Below are 19,030 nucleotides of genomic sequence, written 5' to 3' on the forward strand. Positions count from 1 at the left end.
GCCCTAATAAATCCTAAGGGATAATTTTCCTTTCTCCCCTCAAAATTTATCTTTCTTATCCCTCAACTGGTCAAATAACAAAACAAAACTCCATGCATTGCACTCAATGATGAAACATCTTTAAGGGTATTAAGAAAAAAATGTTTAATGCTGAAAATTTTAGGCACGGGATCAAGTAGAGAAAAAGAAATGTATTTGGCCAGGAGCTTTGAGGCATTCTAAGGCCTTCCCTATACCTCTCTGTTTCTGATTGACCTAGAGCCAAGATTAGTAATGAGGTTTGATATCTGAGAACTCAAGTTATCTGAGCTTTCTTAGCATCATTCACAATTCTGGGGAAAAAATACACTTTATAAATTTATCTTTTAAGATAATTCATTAAATACGTATGTGGGAAATACCTGTCCTAAACCCTTTGGATACAAAGATGAGAGACACAAAATAATATAGAAAATTTATTAATAATAACATAGAAAGAATAAGGTAAGAGCATCAAAAATGAATCTCCCCCCCCAAAAAAAAAAAGAAACAGTGCACAGTGCAGACTTCACAGAGAAAGTGACATTTTATTAAAATTTAGAAAAATAGGAATTCAAGCATTGGTTTAGGGAAAGCAACAAAAGGGGGAAGGACATTTCAGGCAAAAATATATATATATATGAATGAGCCCAGACAGTGTGGCTCAATGGTTGATTGCCAACCTATGAACAAGGGAGTCATGGTTCAGTTCCCAGTGAGGGCACATGCCTAGGTTGCAGACTTGATCCCTAGTGGGAGGCATGCAGGAGGCAGCTGGTCAATGATTCGCTCTGATCATTGATGTTATTGATGTTTCTATGTCTCTTTCCCCCTCTTCCCCTCTCTCTGAAATCAATAACATATTTTAAAAAAAAATACATGAGCGAAAGCATGGAAATGTGAAAAAAAATAATATAGCTAAAGAAGAGAGTTTATGGGGGATAGTAGTCCTAAATGTGCCTATAAGGTAGTCTGATATGAGATTGGAAAAGTACTTTAATACTGTGTTAAAAACTTTACAACATTCCTGTAAGGGGACCAGAGACAATGGAAGTTTTAAGGGAGAAAACAATAAGATCAGAAACACATCAGTCTGAAAATTAACTCTGAAAACAGTGGCAAGGCTGAACTGAAGACCAGGATAAACCAATGCTTAATAATTTATTCAACCCTAAAATACGTGTTGAGTACTGTTACAAGCCAAACCCTAGGCCAGGAGCTAGACCTACAGGGACGAATAAGGAGGGCAAGGCACTGCCTTCAGGGAACTTATATTCTGAAGGGAGAAAGTAGACCCCCTAAGTGCTAGGTGGGAGAAAACCTGGGTGATGGAAAAATAACTTTAGGAAAAGTTGGTAGGAGAAAATGCTACTTTAGATCAAGTAATCCAGGGAAGTATTTTTCAGGATATGATCCTTGAACCACCTCCCTCAGAATCATGTGGGAATCTTGGTATAATGTGAATATCCAGACCCTGGCCCCATACTCAATGAATCAGAATCTCCGAAGGTGGGCGCTGGCATTCTGCACATTTTAGCAAGCATCCCAAGATAAATATTAATGATGCTGACGTCTGAAAATGCTGTACTCCGGACTGAGAGTCCAGGTAGAGGAACACTGCGCAGAAAAAAAGAACTTGTGAGCAATGAGGATGGAAAGATTCAAGGAGATTTCAAAGATACTTAGGGAACAGAATCAACAAAAAGGCAATATGACCCAGCTACTGACCCTGATGGACACAGTCAATTGCCAAATAACTTAATGCACAGAATGAACAGATTCTCACCAAGGTTTTAACAATTTATAACGTCTTGATATATTACTCTCCTTCATCTGCAAAGAAAAATAATTACATTCCAACTGAAGATTCCTAAGGAATAAATCTGTAAATGTAGAAATTTAGGTTCCTGACAAGTGGAGTAAAAGATATTTTAGGCTGGCATAAGTGATTATGATGAAAGTGAAGCATAATGCAGAAACACCCAGATGACAGAGCAGGCAGACAATTTAATTCTAGGGGGAAAAAATTGCAACTGCCATACTTCAGTTTGAATGCTACTCTAACAGCACGGGTAATTTTTTATACTAAATATTTGAGTTCCTCTGGGAATTAATGTAATTGCAATGCTGAAGAAAAATTTATGATCAACACAGGCCCCTAGCAGGGTCCTCATTAATCCCCAACATTCAATTTTAAAATTCTTACCCACAGACGGTCTGAATATATGGCCTTATGGTGGTTGTACACATATCTTTTGCTAAAGTTATGGAAGATGCCCTTGGAAAGGCAACACTAAACATATTTGCTATTTAGGTGGTACCCAGAAAGTGGTACATCAGGAGATACTGACAGAAATGAGTTTCCTTTCTCTGCCTGGGCAGCTTATGTGCCCAGTCCCCAAGAATATATATGCTAAGATGATGCTTATATATTGTTGAGTCTGGTGATACTGTATTCTTTTACAGTCAATGCATTTGACAAAATGTCCAGTGATCTTTCTGCAAGAAGTCCCACGTTTTAAGTTACATTGAAGGGAGGAACTTTGCCTTGGGGTCTCTTTTACTACCTTTGTTTTAGCTCATTTTCTCTCTCCTCCCATCCCCTTCTCTCCTCTCTCTCTTTCCTGGTATACCTCCTCAGATAACACTAGTCTTATTTGCCTATTATGCTATCCATAAGAAATTGTTCAGCTTTTCCTTTTTTTTTTCTTTTGGTAATATTCTGGACTCTTTTTTTGACTTTCAAAATGTAATGGTGCTGTTGGCCAAAAATAATAAATAAATAAACAAACAAACACACAAATAAATAAAGTTTAGTGGTGGGATATAGATATCTGCTTCCTAGCTTGGAATTTCAGGGCAGGTCATTTGCAGAGCATCTATGTCTCAGTGGCCACATCTTTTTAAGATCAAGAATAAGAAGTTCTTTGCTATTCTTTGAATTTATTACTTGTTTTCCCTCCTCTGGACTGTGACACTTGATGGCTGCCTTTCTAAATTTCTTGTGTAGCCAGAATGTTTCATGCCTTACACATCACCCATTATCTTCTGCTCAGTCAACATAAATCTGCTCCAAAATCACTTTCTCAGGCAGATTTGACCTAAACCCCAGTCTAGTTTGGCTGCTTCTGTCATATGCTACTTTTGTAGTTGTAATTACTTGTCAAGTGTCTGTCTTCCCACCAGGAAGAGTGCTCCCTGGAGACAAAGACCAGACCCACCTTCATTATTGCTGCCTTCCAGTGCCTAATCCATTACCAAGCATATAGTATGTACTAAACAAACATTTCTTCAATGACGGACAGAAGAATGCCACAATAGTTTGTTGTGTTTTTGTTTTGTTTTTTTGGGGGGGTTGGAGGGTGGGCAAAATAATCACTATTTTCCAGAGGGTCTATGAACCAGCCAACACCCTTGATCTTCTGGCTTCCTAGTCCCTAACACTCTGCACATTTAATTTCCTCACCCTTTGCCTATGCTAAGATTCCAAATGAAAGTGTCAGGGGAAAAAGTCACAAAGGGATTATTTCAGTTTTTATAATTAACTAGAGGCCTGATGCATGAAATTCGTGCAAGGGTAGGCCTTCGCAACCCCAACTGCCTTGGCCTTTGCAGCCCTGGCTTTGTCCAGAAGGTCATCCAGAAGGTCATTCCGCTGTTCCACAGGTTCAGTCAGATTTGCATAGTATACTTTTATTATTATAGATAACTGAGAAGCTTCAGTGTCTCTCCTGCAGCTGAAACCTGAGCAGAAAACACTTGATTCTCAGTAATGCCTGTCTAATAAATCAGGTTTCAGTGAAGTTAATTAACTAGAAAGCACATGACTTGGAAAACCCTTTTATGCCTCTCCAAGATTAAATGCTGATGAGAGGCTGGACCAGTACCCAAGTTGAATCTCTGACTTTGCTGTCAATCTTGTAGAATCAGAAAAGTTGTCAGTTGGTGGAACTACCTGGCTACATAGCGCTAAGGAATATGTTGAAAAATTTCTCAGACAAATGGGTCAAAGTTTTATATCAAAAGGGTTAGGCTTTTAACATATGAATTCTGAGGTGGCATAAATATTTAGTTCAAAATATTCCACTACTGCTGCCATAAATTAATATTCTTATCATATGCAAAATATATTAATTCCATTGCAACAACCCTCAAAATCTTAACTCATTCCAGCATAAACTCTTAAAGTCTAAAATCTCATTGAAATATCATCTAAATCACATACAGGTGAGACTCAAGGGATAATTCATTCTAGGTAAAATTCCTAGAACCAGTGAAACCAAAAATTGTATTTCTCTGAAATATAATAGTGAGACAAGCATAAGATAGATATTCCCATTCCAAAAGGAAGAAATGGAAAATAAGAAGAGGTGAAGGCAAGTCCAAAACCTAATAAGGTAAACTCCTTGGTATCTTAAGGCTCCAGAATAATCCCTGTGGGCTCCATGCTCTGCTCTCCAGGCACACTGGGGGCTGGTCCCACCTTCCACGTCGCCGAGGCAGTGGTTCTGCCCATGACTCTGCCACACAATTTTTGAAACTAAGGAGGCAGCCCTGACTATCTCTGAATCATCTTTAGGATCATTCTTTCCTTATGCTGAAAAAATGGGTCCTAGCTTCTGTTGAGATGGCTGATTAGATCCGTGGCTCATATCCACACTAATCTCCTTATCAAATGGAGGCTTGGCCCTCACGGTTAATGTTCTCTTCTAAACTCGAGTTCTCATTTTTTGAAGCATGGATAGGCTGAGAATTTTCCAAATTTTTAAATTCTGATTATTTTTTAGTTCAACAATTCTTTTTTAAATTATTTTTTTTCTTACATTTTACTATCAGCAGTCAGGAAGAACCGAGCCATCCTGTCAACACTTTGCTTACAATTCTCCTCAGCTAAATATCCAGTGTCATCGCTATGAGTTCTACCTTCCCCAGAACACCAGGACATGAACACAGTGCAGCCAAGTTCCCTGCCACCTTGTAACAAGGATCACCATTCCTCCTGTTTTCGTGAACATATTCCTCATTTCTGCCCGAGGCCTCTCGAGTTGCTATAACAAAAATATTTTTTTTTCTGTCTTCACCTCATCCTCTTTCCAGAGGGCAACAGTAACCATTGCCAGGAAAAGCCGGGAGGTCCTGGATATTTATTTGCCCTACCTCCAGCCTGGCAATGTCTTCCTTTCCATTCAAGTATAAAGTGTTCAGTGAGCTGGATTTTATGGGGGCACAGAGGAAACCAGCACAGACAGATTTAAAGCCTTGCCCAGTATCACAGGGCTATTTAGGGGCAGCTGTAGCTTTGGGATCCAGGTGTTCACCTTTTCCTGCATACTGCAGTTTTATTATGCAGGACAACTCTGCCAGCTGAGCTAGGACAGAGAATACAAACAAAGTGTAGGAGAGAAATGGAACAGCAGATAGTCATTCCGTTTTCTAAAAAGCACAGATGTGCTGAACAATTTCAATGCTACACTCACTTTACAGAATGAAACTAAATCAAGTGCTTAACCTGTGCCAGGCACTGTGCTAAGTACTTTACTTGGATTATCTTTTTTCAATTCTCCAATTTCTTTTTTTTTTTTTTTGAGAGCTAAAAGCTATAAATTCCTCCAAGATACAAATCAACGGAAGCCAAAACTTGACTGCATGTTTGAAATCACCTGGTAGAAAAGGGATTAAAAATGCTGATGTCTAGTTCTACCCAGAGAACTTCTTGTTTAACAGATATGGATAGGGGAAGCTATGCAGCAGTAATTTTTAAGTTTTCCCCAGTGATGCTAATATGTAGCTCGAGAACCACAAGGTTAAATTACTAGCACAAGGTCAACCATGTAGCACCATATACAGTTGGTCAACTATTTGAACCCAAGCAACTTGACTAGGATACCTGTGTCTTAGCACAATACTATTCTGCTTCTACTTTAGGTGTGCCTCATAGCATTTCATACTCTCAAAGACCCGAAGAATAGGTAGATTTATTCCCAATTTGCAGATGATGTACCTGAGGTGGAAAGATGTTGACTAACTTAGCAGTGATCCAGCAAATCAGTGGCAGAGACAGGAGTCTCACCCAAGATTTTCTAGGGTTACTTATCATGGGCAGTTGCTTTTTGTTATTCATCAGTGAATATTGGAGGGTAAAGTTTCCAGACTAGTACCTTCACCATGCACAGTAAAGAGGTAAAAACAATGGAGGATTCATTACTGCTCATGTGCATAAGATAGTACTTCTATCTCTCTATTGCGATACAGGAAGAAATAAGTTCCTATTGTTGCAATGTAGTTTCTCAGACACACAGTGCAGTGCATAAGAGTGGTATAGAATTAAAAGTACACTTTCCATATACAATTTCAGGTATGTGGTGCTTAAATTAATTTCTGTTAAACTGGCCTGATAATCTGGGCATCATTTATAACATTATTTCTAGGGGGAAATAACAAATTCACAAACAAACTTTTGGGTAACTATTGCAAGGTAGGGGGCTTTCTACACTATATAAACACCAGATGTTAATAATATCATAAATGCTAATCTGTGTGTATATAGAGAGATGTGTTTCAACCATATAAATATCAACTGAATTCATCTATTGAGAAATATCAGATGAATATATCCCTTTCTTATCTTCAGAGGCTGACAGAGTGGCTTTTAAATATTCAATGTGACATTAAAAATTGTTTCTTTGAATTACATGTCTCTATTCCACGCAGCTAGCATCTGCCATGTAGGCCACATATGGTGGCTTGGTTAGTGAACTGATAAATACTTACAGTAGGAAGCAGCCACCTGATTCAATTCGTCATCAATCATTTAAAACACATCAAGCTTTGTTTTGACTGGCAGGGCCTTGGCACTCACTAGATAAATTACTGATATTCCCTGTTCAGGTTCACAAAGTAAAGATAATCCCTGATTTTTCACCTCAGTCTACTCAAATCTTCTAGAAGACATCCTTACTCTTGTTCTTGTCACGTGCCACCCCAGATCCTCTATGTAACTTTCCTTTCTTTGCATGAAGGGCCAGCTTAAAAGCAGGTCTTCCTAGCAGCCTTCACAAAAGGCACTATGTGGGATTTCATCTTCAAGTCCCCTGCCTCCTTCTGGCGCAGCAGATTGTGGCTCTGTCATCCTGCATATCAGAGGCCACCTTGCATCCCTTTCATAAATGCCTGCCCTATTCCTAGCATTGATGTCCACAAGTATCAGGGATATTAAAGGAGTAAATCCTAGATGCTCCTAATGTGGCAGGAGATAGAAATACATAAAGAAGATGATGAGAACATCATTGGACTGGAATGATTGTTAGTGACTATTTTACTTTAAAAGATAATACATTCATATGTTCAAAGGTTAAAAAAAGGTAAAACAGTGAAAATTTTGTCTTCTACTTTTCCCCCAGTTAGTAAGCTCTCCTCTTCAGAGGCAACCAATGTTAACAGTTCTTATATATCCACCCAGTGATAGTCCATGAGTATATGAACAAGTGTATATGCACACATATATATGGACATGTGTATACAGAAAGAATTTTAAAAAGTTATACAGATATTGTAAAACACAGAGGAAGGTTTTCTAGCTTACTCTTTCACTTCATTTTGATATTTTGTATATCATTTGATCAGTACATAGAGATATTTTTCATTTATTTTAAATTTGGATACATAGCATTCCATCACAGGGATATATCATAATTTATATAGCTAAACCTTGATTGAAGAATATTTCGGTTGCTCTCAATCCTTTGTCATTACACAAATGTCATAGTATATAACCTTACATACATATCATGCATTTATATATGCATGAATATATAAAATTACTCTTCTTATCAAAACTGCCCTGCAAAGAATGCCTACTTTCCCACACCTTTATCAACATGTTACCAAAGTTTTCATCTTGGCCCATCTGATATGGGTGGGGTAATCCCAGAACCTCAGTTTAATTTACATTTATTATGAGTGAGCTCGGGCCTCTACTTGTATTTGAGAACCATTTGATTTTCATTTTCTATGAGTTTTCTGGACACATTTGTCACCACTTTTCTATTAGGTTGTTGTTTCTTATTGATTTATAGGAGTACTATAAATCAAGGAAATTAACCTCATGTGAAGCAAGTTGCACATGTTTCTATCCTCAGTTAATAATTTGTCTTTTGAGTTTGCCTTGCAGAAATATGGGACGTTCTAAAACTAGATTTATCAACTTCAGAATGGGTAAGAGCTTTCAAATTGTGACAGAAAACACAGAAGCCTTAACTGAACTTTTGAAAGATATCTGGCTTTCCAGTGAAAGGAGAGAAGAGAAATTATGGTTTGTTTTGTTTCTTTCATTTCCACATTCATATTCCATGTAATACAGAAACAATGCTGAGACTACTAAGACTACTTTAAGAAGCAATCAGCTAATATCTATTTTTCCAGTTATTAAGGTTGCAAAACAAATTATTCCAAAATTAGTGCCTAAAACAACCTCTATTATGCTTGTGGATTCTGTGAATCAGGAATTCGGACAGGACACATTGGGAATGAATGGACTGCCTCTGCTCTATATCAGAGGCTGCTGGCAGCAGGCGGAGACCTGACCTGGGGCTGTTGGCTTCAACACCTTTATATCCTCACGTTGCCTGGGCTTCCTCACAGTGTAAAGGCTGGGTCCCCAGGTGCATGTCACAAAAAGAGAGAGCCAGACTTAACCAGTATCATATGACACACAGCCTCCTTCTGCTGTACCCTGTTGGTCAGAACAGTCATAGACTATCCAGGTTCAAAGGGACAGAAAATAGGGGAGGGGAAGGTTCTGGAACAGCATGTGTGACAGGAAGTATTGCTTTGACCTTTCTGAAAAACACAGTCTGTTCAGAGATCTGTCCTGTAGACCTCCCATCCAAAGAGGACATCAGTCTCCATCTATAGGAAGGACTCAACTGTGGGACCGCTGGATTAGAGCATCATGTCTGGATTTCCTGTTGCATCAGCTAAAGGATTGTCCCTGATTAAAGCCATAGGGCAGGCTCCCAAGCCACTTCCACTGAGTGAGTCTGGTTAATGAGGCCCCTTCATCAACCACCTCAGGGTGATATTGGTAGAAACAAGAAACAGTCAATACTTACTTATTCAGGAACACTTCTTTCTCCCCCCACCCCACTTCTGCTGGCGATTTCTGTATCCTTATTCCTTTTATCAAATAATGGGAAAGACAAGATGGAAAAATCCTGTCAGCCCACTGGATTATGCATTAGTCACTCTGCATGGTCAGTGCTCAGGAACAAAAAAGAAAAATCAATGCTATTTACTATGGGTGGTTTGTGTGGATTACCTCTGGGTGGGTTTCAGTCACCCTTGTTTTCTTCTGCCCTAATTAGCATCATTAATTCATCCCATTTTTAAAAAGAATTTCCTATAAAGACTTAATTATTCCATGCAGAGCATACCTGGCTCAGTTAAACTAGTCAATAAATGTGGCATTTCCTTTGGCTGAAATCTACAAGGATACTTTAATTTAAAAGCAAACAACAAGTGTTGATTTATTACCATGTCTTTTCACTCAACAGAGCTAAATAACACAGTACATATGAAAACAGAAATCAAACATCCTAAATTGAAGAGAGAAGGTATAAGTTTAGTATATAACCTTACATACATATCATGCATGTATATATAAAAAAACCTTGGTTGTTTTACCAGATCTGGATCTAAAGTGAAGACAGTTTTACAGGGTGAGAAAAAGAACAACTGAGAACCAAGGTCTTGATTCCAAAAGGGGGCATTTAGCTCGTGTAAACGCAGTATCCAAGGGGTACCGGCAGCCTGCGGATCTGTTTTAGACATTGACAGAGGTAGTCAGCTGATGCGGTAGGGTAGCAGTGAATTCAGAACAGAGAATTGTGCCAATCAACCTAGACAATGTAACGCAGCAGGTGCCAAAAGATTGAACTGTGAAGACCAGACCACCTGTATCAAAAGGCTGCATGTCTCAGCAACTATTAGCCAAATGCACATGGGTTTCTGTAAAAAAAAAAATACTGGGTGCATTCCATCACTTAGTGAAAGTGGCATATTTACTTTAGGAGGAGCATCTAGCCTGAAATAGAAAGCGCCCAGGGAAAAGTCAGATTCTGCCAACTGAGAAAGTGGGAGGTTGAGGTCAGACAGTGACTTTATGAAATCCTGGGTTAGGCACACAAAGGAGAGGCAGAGAATAAACCCAGTAGCCCAGGAACAAGCAGTGAGGGGCCCATGGGCCCCTAGACCTGAGCTATGATTTCATTTCAAGTCCTCATCCATTATTTAGAAAAAGGTGATTTTTACAATGATTTCCACCTTGCCCCTTGGCAAAGCGGCTTAAAAAACTTGTAAAGATCTGAATCGGCCTCAGTTTGAGTAAGGATTCGAGAGAAGTTTTAACAAGACAGATCCCAAGAAAACGAGGCAGGGGCAGATGACATGTTTTAAAAGACGTTGCTACACAAAGGATGGTCTGGACATCTACTGCCCCTGTTGTTTCACTTCTACTCTGTCATTACTGTCATCAAGTCTTCCAAAAACATTCAACTCGTCTTGATTTCTTTCAATATTTCAGGGCTTGTTGGAAGGGTCAGTAGGGTCCAACTCTGACAGGACTGCCACTTTGGACTGTGTGAGCAGACACTGCGTAACGTTTTGCCTCAGCCTCCTAGTAATGGATGAGGATAATTGGGTACTATCCTCCCAGCAACCAGAGCATCTGATTTTACATTTTGTGCCCTTTGCATAGTAAGAGGCCATTATAAAATTCCTCATGCTGCCCTGAGCAGGTTTTAAACCAGTTGGAAAACTAAATTGTAGCTCTTTACACTAATTTTGTGCCCTTTATAATCCAAATCAATCCATGTTTCCAGTTTTATTTTAAGATTTGCACTCAGGTCTGATCTTCAGTATCATTTCATTCCCTTCTCTAAGTATTTCTTCCCAAATTGTCAGCAAAAAGGCACTGACAATTTCAAATTGTTTCCTTATAAATGTGCACATAGGAACCCAATATCATTTTAGTCTTCATATTACAATTTTTAGGACAGAGACACATCCTATATAATAAAAAGCTCATATGCAAATCGACCAAACGGCAGAACAGCCGGTCGCTATGATGCACACTGACCACCAGGGGGAAGATGTTCCACAAGGGGAGCGCAGCTCAGCCAGAAGCCGGGCTCAGGTCTGGTGAGCACAGCAGCAGTGCTAAGGATGTCTGACTGACAGCTTAGGCCCGCTCCTCAAGTGGGACATCCCCCTGAGGGCTGCCGGACTGCGAGAAGGTGCAGGCTGGACCAAGGGCCCCCCCACCAAGTGCACGAATTTTGTGCACCAGGCCTCTAGTATAAAATAACAATGATAGTGCACATCTATTGAGGAGTACTACAAGGCATTGTTTAAGATTTTTTATATGTAATATATTTAAATATCTTACTTTTAAATGTAATATCTCATATATACTGCATGTATAAAATATTACTGATTTTATATAACATCTCATTTAAATCTCACCAGAACCTTACAACACTTATGTCTTACACTAAGTACCATATGAAAATCCCCATTTTACAGATGAAGATGTGAAGGTTTGAAGAGATAAAGTCATCTGCTCATGGTAACATAGTTAAGAAATCATGGAGCTTTTAATCTTAATCATTGAGATGTACTGCTTGCAATGGAAAGGAGGACACCCTGGCATCCATAAAGAACCATGCCCAGGACCATCTGTACCTAATCAAGGGACTGGTGGCATGGGCGAGCTGGATTTTGGAATTGCTGTGGATGAATAATGGTTATGCCATGGTGTACAAAGGTGAAGGGTGGACCCATCTGCATGGATTGAGAGGAGTATTTATCATTGACTCTGATTACACTTGCCTATGTCTAGTGACCAAGTGCATTCTGAGATTTGGGTAGTTATATTATTGTTCTTAAATTCTTACAGACAATGAACTACCTTATTGCCCACACAGTGAAGACAGCCCATCACCCCAGCTGCTCATGCCACGGCATTAGCATTGATGCTTTGTGCCCACTCCTTCTGAAAGCTGGAGTTCATTGTGTTTATCTGGTTCCTCTCTAACCACTGTATGTCAGGTAAGTGTGAGGCAGATCATCTGCCACCTCACTTCCCTGGTTGTCTAATCCAGAGGACCTGAACTTGAGAAACTGAGTCCCAGAAAATGCTCTCCAGAAGCCTCATCCACACTGTGACCCAATTTAGACTCAGATATGGGACTGTGTCAAAGTCAGATGCCATGAAAGAAGGAGACCCTTGGGAGGTCAGCAAAAGGGATGAGCATATCTTTCACATTTAAGGAGAAATGTGAAATTTTAATAGCAAAGGCATGGCTTATGGTGGTCTGCTTCCTGGAGTCTGTTTGCAGGGATTCAGTTCCTCAAGGCTTGTTAGGAAGTTCACCCTAAGAAACCAGTCCTGGAGCAGGAGAGAAAAGGGGAAGACGCTAAGAAAAAGGGAAATTTGAATACAGTCCTACATGCAGTCCGATCCCAGAGGGTCTTTCAGGGACTCTGACCCTGTAAATATGAAAGTACATATAAATTTCAACAGCCCCAGCTTAAGTTTCAATTGGCTGGATATCACAGACTTTTCTTAAAGCATAATGAATGCTGTGTGTACCCAAACTATCTCCAAGCACATTTTTGCTCCATGAGCTTTTTAAGTAAGAATGATGTTTTTACAAAGATGTATCACACTACTATCTATCTGTCTGTCTGTCTATCTATCTATCTATCTATCTATCTATCTACTAGAGGCCCGATGCACAAAATTCGTGCAAGGGGTAGAGCCCTAGCATCCCTGGCTTCATCCGGAAGCTCATCGGAAGATCATCCGGAAGGTAGTCTGGAAGGTTGTTCAGCTGTCCAGTCTAATTAGCATATTAAGCTTTTATTATTATAGATCTATCTACAGGGTATAGCAAAAGTAGGTTTATAGTTATTTATACAGAATATAATACAGTAATTAATGGATAATAATAATACAAGAATAAACTGTTTCCTGTATTCACAGCTGTAAACCTATATTTGCCCACTCCTGTATATATTTACAGTGTAATTGCAAAAACAAATAATTTTAATAATTTTTTATCAATCTCATGGAAAGGGGGGAATGGCCCCCACCTCAGAGCCACACAACTCAGTCTCTGATACCCCAGACCTTTGCCTGGACCTCTGTCTATATTTGCCCACTCCTGTAGATATTTACAGTGTAATTGCAAAGACAAATAATTTTAATAATTTTTCATCAATCTCATGGAAAGTGGGGAATGACCCCCACCTCAGAGCACACAACTCAGTCTCTGATACCCCAGACCTTTCAACCATGGGCCCAGGCAGCTGCTTCCTCCGAAGGGCATGAGGGAAGCAGAGGACAAGGAGCCAGAAGGGTGGGGCTGGTGCATTTAGGAAATAGAGTCAATAATCTATATATATAAAAGCCTAAGCGACCAAACGACCGAACAACTGAACGATCAGTTGACCAGTCGCTATGCTGTCCACTGACCACCAAGGGGCAGATGCTCAATGCAGAAGCTGCCTCCTGGTGGGCAGCGAACTCCCACAACCAACCTCTCACAGCCCCCGAAAAACTGTTTCCTGTATTCACAGCTGTAAATCTATATTTGCCCACTCCTGTAGATATTTACAGTGTAATTGCAAAGACAAATAATTTTAATAATTTTTCATCAATCTCATGGAAAGTGGGGAATGACCCCCACCTCAGAGCACACAACTCAGTCTCTGATACCCCAGACCTTTCAACCATGGGCCCAGGCAGCTGCTTCCTCCGAAGGGCATGAGGGAAGCAGAGGACAAGGAGCCAGAAGGGTGGGGCTGGTGCATTTAACCAGGCTGGCACTGTGTGGAGGGGAGTGCTGGCCTGCATCCTTTGTGAGTGGCATGGGAGACAAACTCAGTGCAGGGACCCTGGTGGCTGTACCGTCAGCTCTATCCCTGGAGCAGTATAACCCAGTCTCTCCTGGCAGACCCCTAGTCCATTCTGAGCCACCCTCCCTCCATTAGAGCCCAAGTTGAGTTGGCTACAACATATGGTTTAACTTATATGTGGAATTTAAATAACAATATAACCAAATAAATAAAACAGAAACAGACGCATAGATAAAGAGAGCAGGTTGCCAGAGGAAAGGAGGGATAGGAAACTGGGTGAAAGGTGAAGGAATTGAAAAGTACAGATTGGTAGTTACAAAATAGTCATGAGGATGTAAAGTAGAGCATAGAAAATAGAGTCAATAATCTATATATATAAAAGCCTAAGCGACCAAACGACCGAACAACTGAACGATCAGTTGACCAGTCGTTATGCTGTCCACTGACCACCAAGGGGCAGATGCTCAATGCAGAAGCTGCCTCCTGGTGGGCAGCGAACTCCCACAACCAACCTCTCACAGCCCCCGATTGGCCCTGATCACCAGCCAGGCCAAGGGATCCCACCTAGTGCACGATTTCTTGCACTGGGCCTCTAGTATTGTAATAACTATGTGTGATGCCAGGTGGGTACTGGAAATAATGGGGGAGCACTTTGTAAAGTATATGATTGTCTAACCACGATGCTGTATACCTGAAACTAATGCAAAGTAATACTCAATGTGTACTGTTATTGAGAAAATAATAAAGCTTCCTTATTCAAAAAGTAAAAGCCTCAAACTTACAGAAAATTATAATTACAGTACAGTTTTTTCCCTGTCTTATTTGAGATTAAATTGCTGACCTAATTGTTCAATACCCCCTAGTGTGCATTTCCTAAAAAATAATATCAATTAATATAGATATATCACTACCTTTTAATCTTCAGATCCTTTTAAATTTCACCATTGGCCCCAATAACATATTTTTAATATACATATATATATTATTAATTTCATACAGGAAGGGAGAGGGAGAGATAGAAATATCAATGATGAGAGAGAATCATTGATCAGCTGCCTCCTTCATGCCCCCCACTGGGGATCAAACCCACAATCTGGACATGTGCCCTGTTGGGGACCTCCTAGTGACCTCCTAGTTCATAGGTGGACACTCAACCACTAAGTCACACCAGCTGGGCCCCAGTAACATCATTTATAGAAAAAGCAATTTGTTAAATTTATTTGTCATGTCTCTTTAGTCTCCTTCAGTCTAAGATAGACCTCAGTTTTTCCTTAATTTTATAACTTAGACTTTTGAACAGTTAGTTATTTTGTAGATGTCCCTCCTTAGTGTTTTATACATTAATATTTTCTTCTCCATATTCATAACCAATGACGTGATTTGTCTTTGTTTTGTTTGATTGTTGTTGTTTTGAGCTTTCTTGCCTGAATACTGCAGAAGTTGCTAACTGGTTTCTCTGGATCCAACCTGACTTTGCCAATCTTCTAGACAATTGTCAGAGAGAATGTTCCAAAATTATAACCTGTCCTTTCCCAGATTAAAAGCCTTCGTTCAATATTCCACCTTTCTTCTAAGAATTCAAGATCAAGTTAAGGAAATCAAATTTTGAGTTTTACAAATTAACCCAATCTTGTAACATAGTATGTGACCAGAAATGAATCCAGGTACTTTTATGCAACAACACGTAAAGGTTTTAGGTGAGGATCTCTTAACTTAAACAACTGCTGTCAGTTCCTTGTATTTTTCCAGGCCACCCACTTTTGGACATGAGTTTCTCATTAAAAAAAAAAAAAAAAGATAATGAAATCTGTCATTACACTCCACTGTTAATCTTGCCATTTCTGTGATTTTGGTTTTAAAGCCTGGAATTTCATCATCATACAACAACACAATAGGTTCAAATGTCAGCAGTTTTCAAAGCCTTCCACTACAATGTGCACTTTATCACCTAAAAAAGGGGGAATCAACTCTCCCCTAGCTACGGGGGTAGAATCAGCAAAATCATCAAGAGGAGTGGCATTGTTGATATAAGAAGGGTTTCTGTTGTTGCTTGTAATGTACTTTTCAAATATTTCAACCTGAAATATCCTTTCAGTACAGTTAGTTCTTCTAGTGTGGTGGCACACTGTCGTTAGTGCTCATTTTTGTCTGTTTGTTTTACTAAGATATTAAAAAGTATCCTGTAAAGCCATCCGACTGTGGATTTTGTTTGGCAAAAGTAATACTTTAAAATATGCAGGAAAATTATGCATAATTAGACATAATTCTAACTTATAACTCTATATATGCAGATAAGATGAAAATTATAAGCATTTATGATTAATTTGAGGAGACTGGCAGACCCTGATCTATAACTTCATAATGTTTTAAAAGATACTTCAAATTTTCAGCCTTTGATTATATCTCATAAAATGGGAGTGTTTTGAATCATAATACGTTGTAAATTTTATTCAAGACTTCTTTTTACAAAGTGGTCTAATATTTAGTGGGTGATATAATTTTGCATACCAGAATTTATTATGTAAATTTACCATATAAAATGTCAATGAATCAAAAATAAAGGATCAAATATAAACTCACTTTCCATTGTGTTTTGCAATAAAGAGCTTCAGAATAATAAGTTTATTATTATGTTATTGTAATAAATTTTTAATGATCTATTGATATTTTCACTTCTTTCTAGAATCATCTTATCTGTCTCCTTGATTTACATCATTAAATCATTCTTAGCAGCAATAATTCATGTACCCAAATCTAATACCTTCTTCCGGCTTAATAGATATCTTGACATAATGTAACAAAAAAAGATCAGTGGACTGAGAGTCAAAATAGATAAAAGTGCCAAGTGATATTGTAAATAATATTAAGATAATGTTTTAATAGGCAAGCACATTTTATAGTATAAATCAATCCCCAGAGGTTAGCTATTCTCCTACCTCATGACCAGTAATATCACTACTTCCTTTGCCAAGCGGTATGACCTCCTGCCCACTCTCTTATCCTCCAAAGCAAGTTTCCCTTTTCCACCCTTCGCTTGGCTATCTACTGTTTCCTTGGCAGGGCCTCCTCTGTCCCCATTTCAGGCTCTCCCCTCCTGGAGTCAGCTGTTCGCACTTCGCTCTCCCTCAGGACCAGCATCGCTGCAGGGTGTTCTGCAGTGGCTCTTCCCATGCCCCTTGCCTTTCTACTGCTCCTCAGGTGCAATGTTACCTTTGACAGCCCACCACCTTTCAAGTGTATTCCTAAATGAATCCTTACTCACCTTTTCATGCTGTGCTGCCTCTTTGAAAAAGTTTAGCTTGAGGCTTTCACTGATGAACCATTAAGGATCAAACCTATTATTTCAGGCCCTACATTCCAAGGGCTTCAAAAAGTGACAAGATGTGTAGCACTACACTTTATTGAAAAGGTGGCCTTGTTTTTCCTTTGAAAAGGACAATGACTGGTGTGTGTGTGTCATAAAGAAACATAAATATCTAGAGCTCCAACCTTCTGACTGCTCCTGTAAGGGTCTGCTCTCTCCATAAAAACTTTCTCTGGCAATTTTCTTCACCTAAATCAGATACTGAACCCAGTTTTGCATTTATTTAAACAAATGCGTAGGTAATTATTTTAATCTATTTACTGCCCATCTATTTAATATTTAGTATATTTTCTCTTTTTTGGTGAGATCTGACCATAATGAGACCAATAATCTTACTTCTCACACCAACCCTGAGTTAGGGTGGGGAACCTTTATTCCATCTGAGACCTGTCACATTACAGGTTGGCCACCAGAGGCTCACCTAGATTCTCTTGAAGTTAAGTCTAAAGGATGCCATGGTTCAGGCATCCTGTCCAGGTTTCTTTCCCAAGTGAAATGTTAGAGGTGAGGTGACCATATCAATGACACCCACAAATCTTTCTGTGATGATGTTTGTGTTGCAGGTGCTGGAGGGCAAAAGAGGATAGGATGTAGTCTTCTTGACATCTTAAAAGATTAAGTTTTCAGTTCCTTAAGAATAATCTAAGACATTGGTATGCCACAAAATTTTTTTAAAATATGAATACGTGACTATTTAGTCAGGGTCACTAACCTTTTTTACCTTAAATAAAAAAAATGACAACAGCCAACACAACAACAGCCACAGGTGTGAATAAATCAAAATTATACCTTTGGGGGGGGGGCAGATCAGCAAAAAACATAATATATTTTGTGGTGTACTGCAGATTTTTACTAATTAGTGTATGTGTGCCATGAAATGAAAAAGATGGAAAGTCACTGATCTAAGACAATGCAATAAAACTGCCCCTCTCTTAAGAGGAGTGCAACATTAGAATTGTGGATAACCACACAATTTTGTAAAGGCCAAATATGATGTAAATAAACATATTTTGTGACTTTTAAACACTAAAGACAATATAAGGTCATAAGAAAAAGTAGAATTGAATTTGAGTCTAAACTTCAATCTAATAAAAGTCTGCTATGCTAAAAATAGAAGCATTATTCTTTCTTTTCTTTTTACTTCACAGAATGTAAACCAGTAAGATTTCTGCTAACTTCAGTATTTGTTAATCACTCATTTTAGTAGTGTTTATATCAAACCCACCTTCAAAAATATTTAGAGAGCTATTAAACAAAGTGAGAGAAAAATTAAAAACCATTATGAAAACAAAAAGATTCAGGGGGGACATGCAAAAATACTAGTATGAGATCATTACTATTGTACATCAGATTTGAGTCTGGTTATCTGAGAAGTCAGGAAAGATATCTATAATAATAAAAGCTTAATATGCAAATCGACCAAACGACTGAATAGCAGAAAGACCATCCAGACAACCTTTGGGACAACCACGCTATGACACGCACTGGCACCAGGCCAGCCAAGGTGGGTGCGATATGATTGGTTAGGGAGTTCACTATCGCCCCACAATTGCCCCATAGAGGGAGGCCCAGGACACCAGCCAGTGAGGCGATCAATAGGGGGGCTCTGTGATCACCCCAAAGAAGGAGGCCCAGGCCACCGGCTGGGGGGCGATCAATAGGGGGGCTCTGTGATCACTCCAAAGAGGGAGGCCCAAGCCACCCTCTGCAGGGCGATCGATTGTGAGGGCT

The 19,030-nt window shown here is 39.3% G+C and overlaps 1 long non-coding RNA gene across 1 annotated transcript in view; it reads right to left on the reverse strand.

The window, feature by feature from the left end:
- Positions 1–276: 276 nt before the first annotated feature.
- LOC107185105 overlaps positions 277–19,030 on the reverse strand; it is a 23,373-nt gene continuing 4,619 nt past the window's right edge. Inside the window, exons 2-3 of the long non-coding RNA XR_001516022.1 lie at positions 17,904–17,905; positions 277–287 (exon numbers count right to left, since the gene is read on the reverse strand). This is a non-coding gene — a long non-coding RNA (uncharacterized LOC107185105). The remainder of the gene's footprint in view (positions 288–17,903; positions 17,906–19,030) is intronic.

Source organism: Myotis davidii, unplaced genomic scaffold (genome assembly GCF_000327345.1).
Source record: "Myotis davidii unplaced genomic scaffold, ASM32734v1 scaffold629, whole genome shotgun sequence".
In the NCBI taxonomy this organism is placed as follows: domain Eukaryota; kingdom Metazoa; phylum Chordata; class Mammalia; order Chiroptera; family Vespertilionidae; genus Myotis; species Myotis davidii.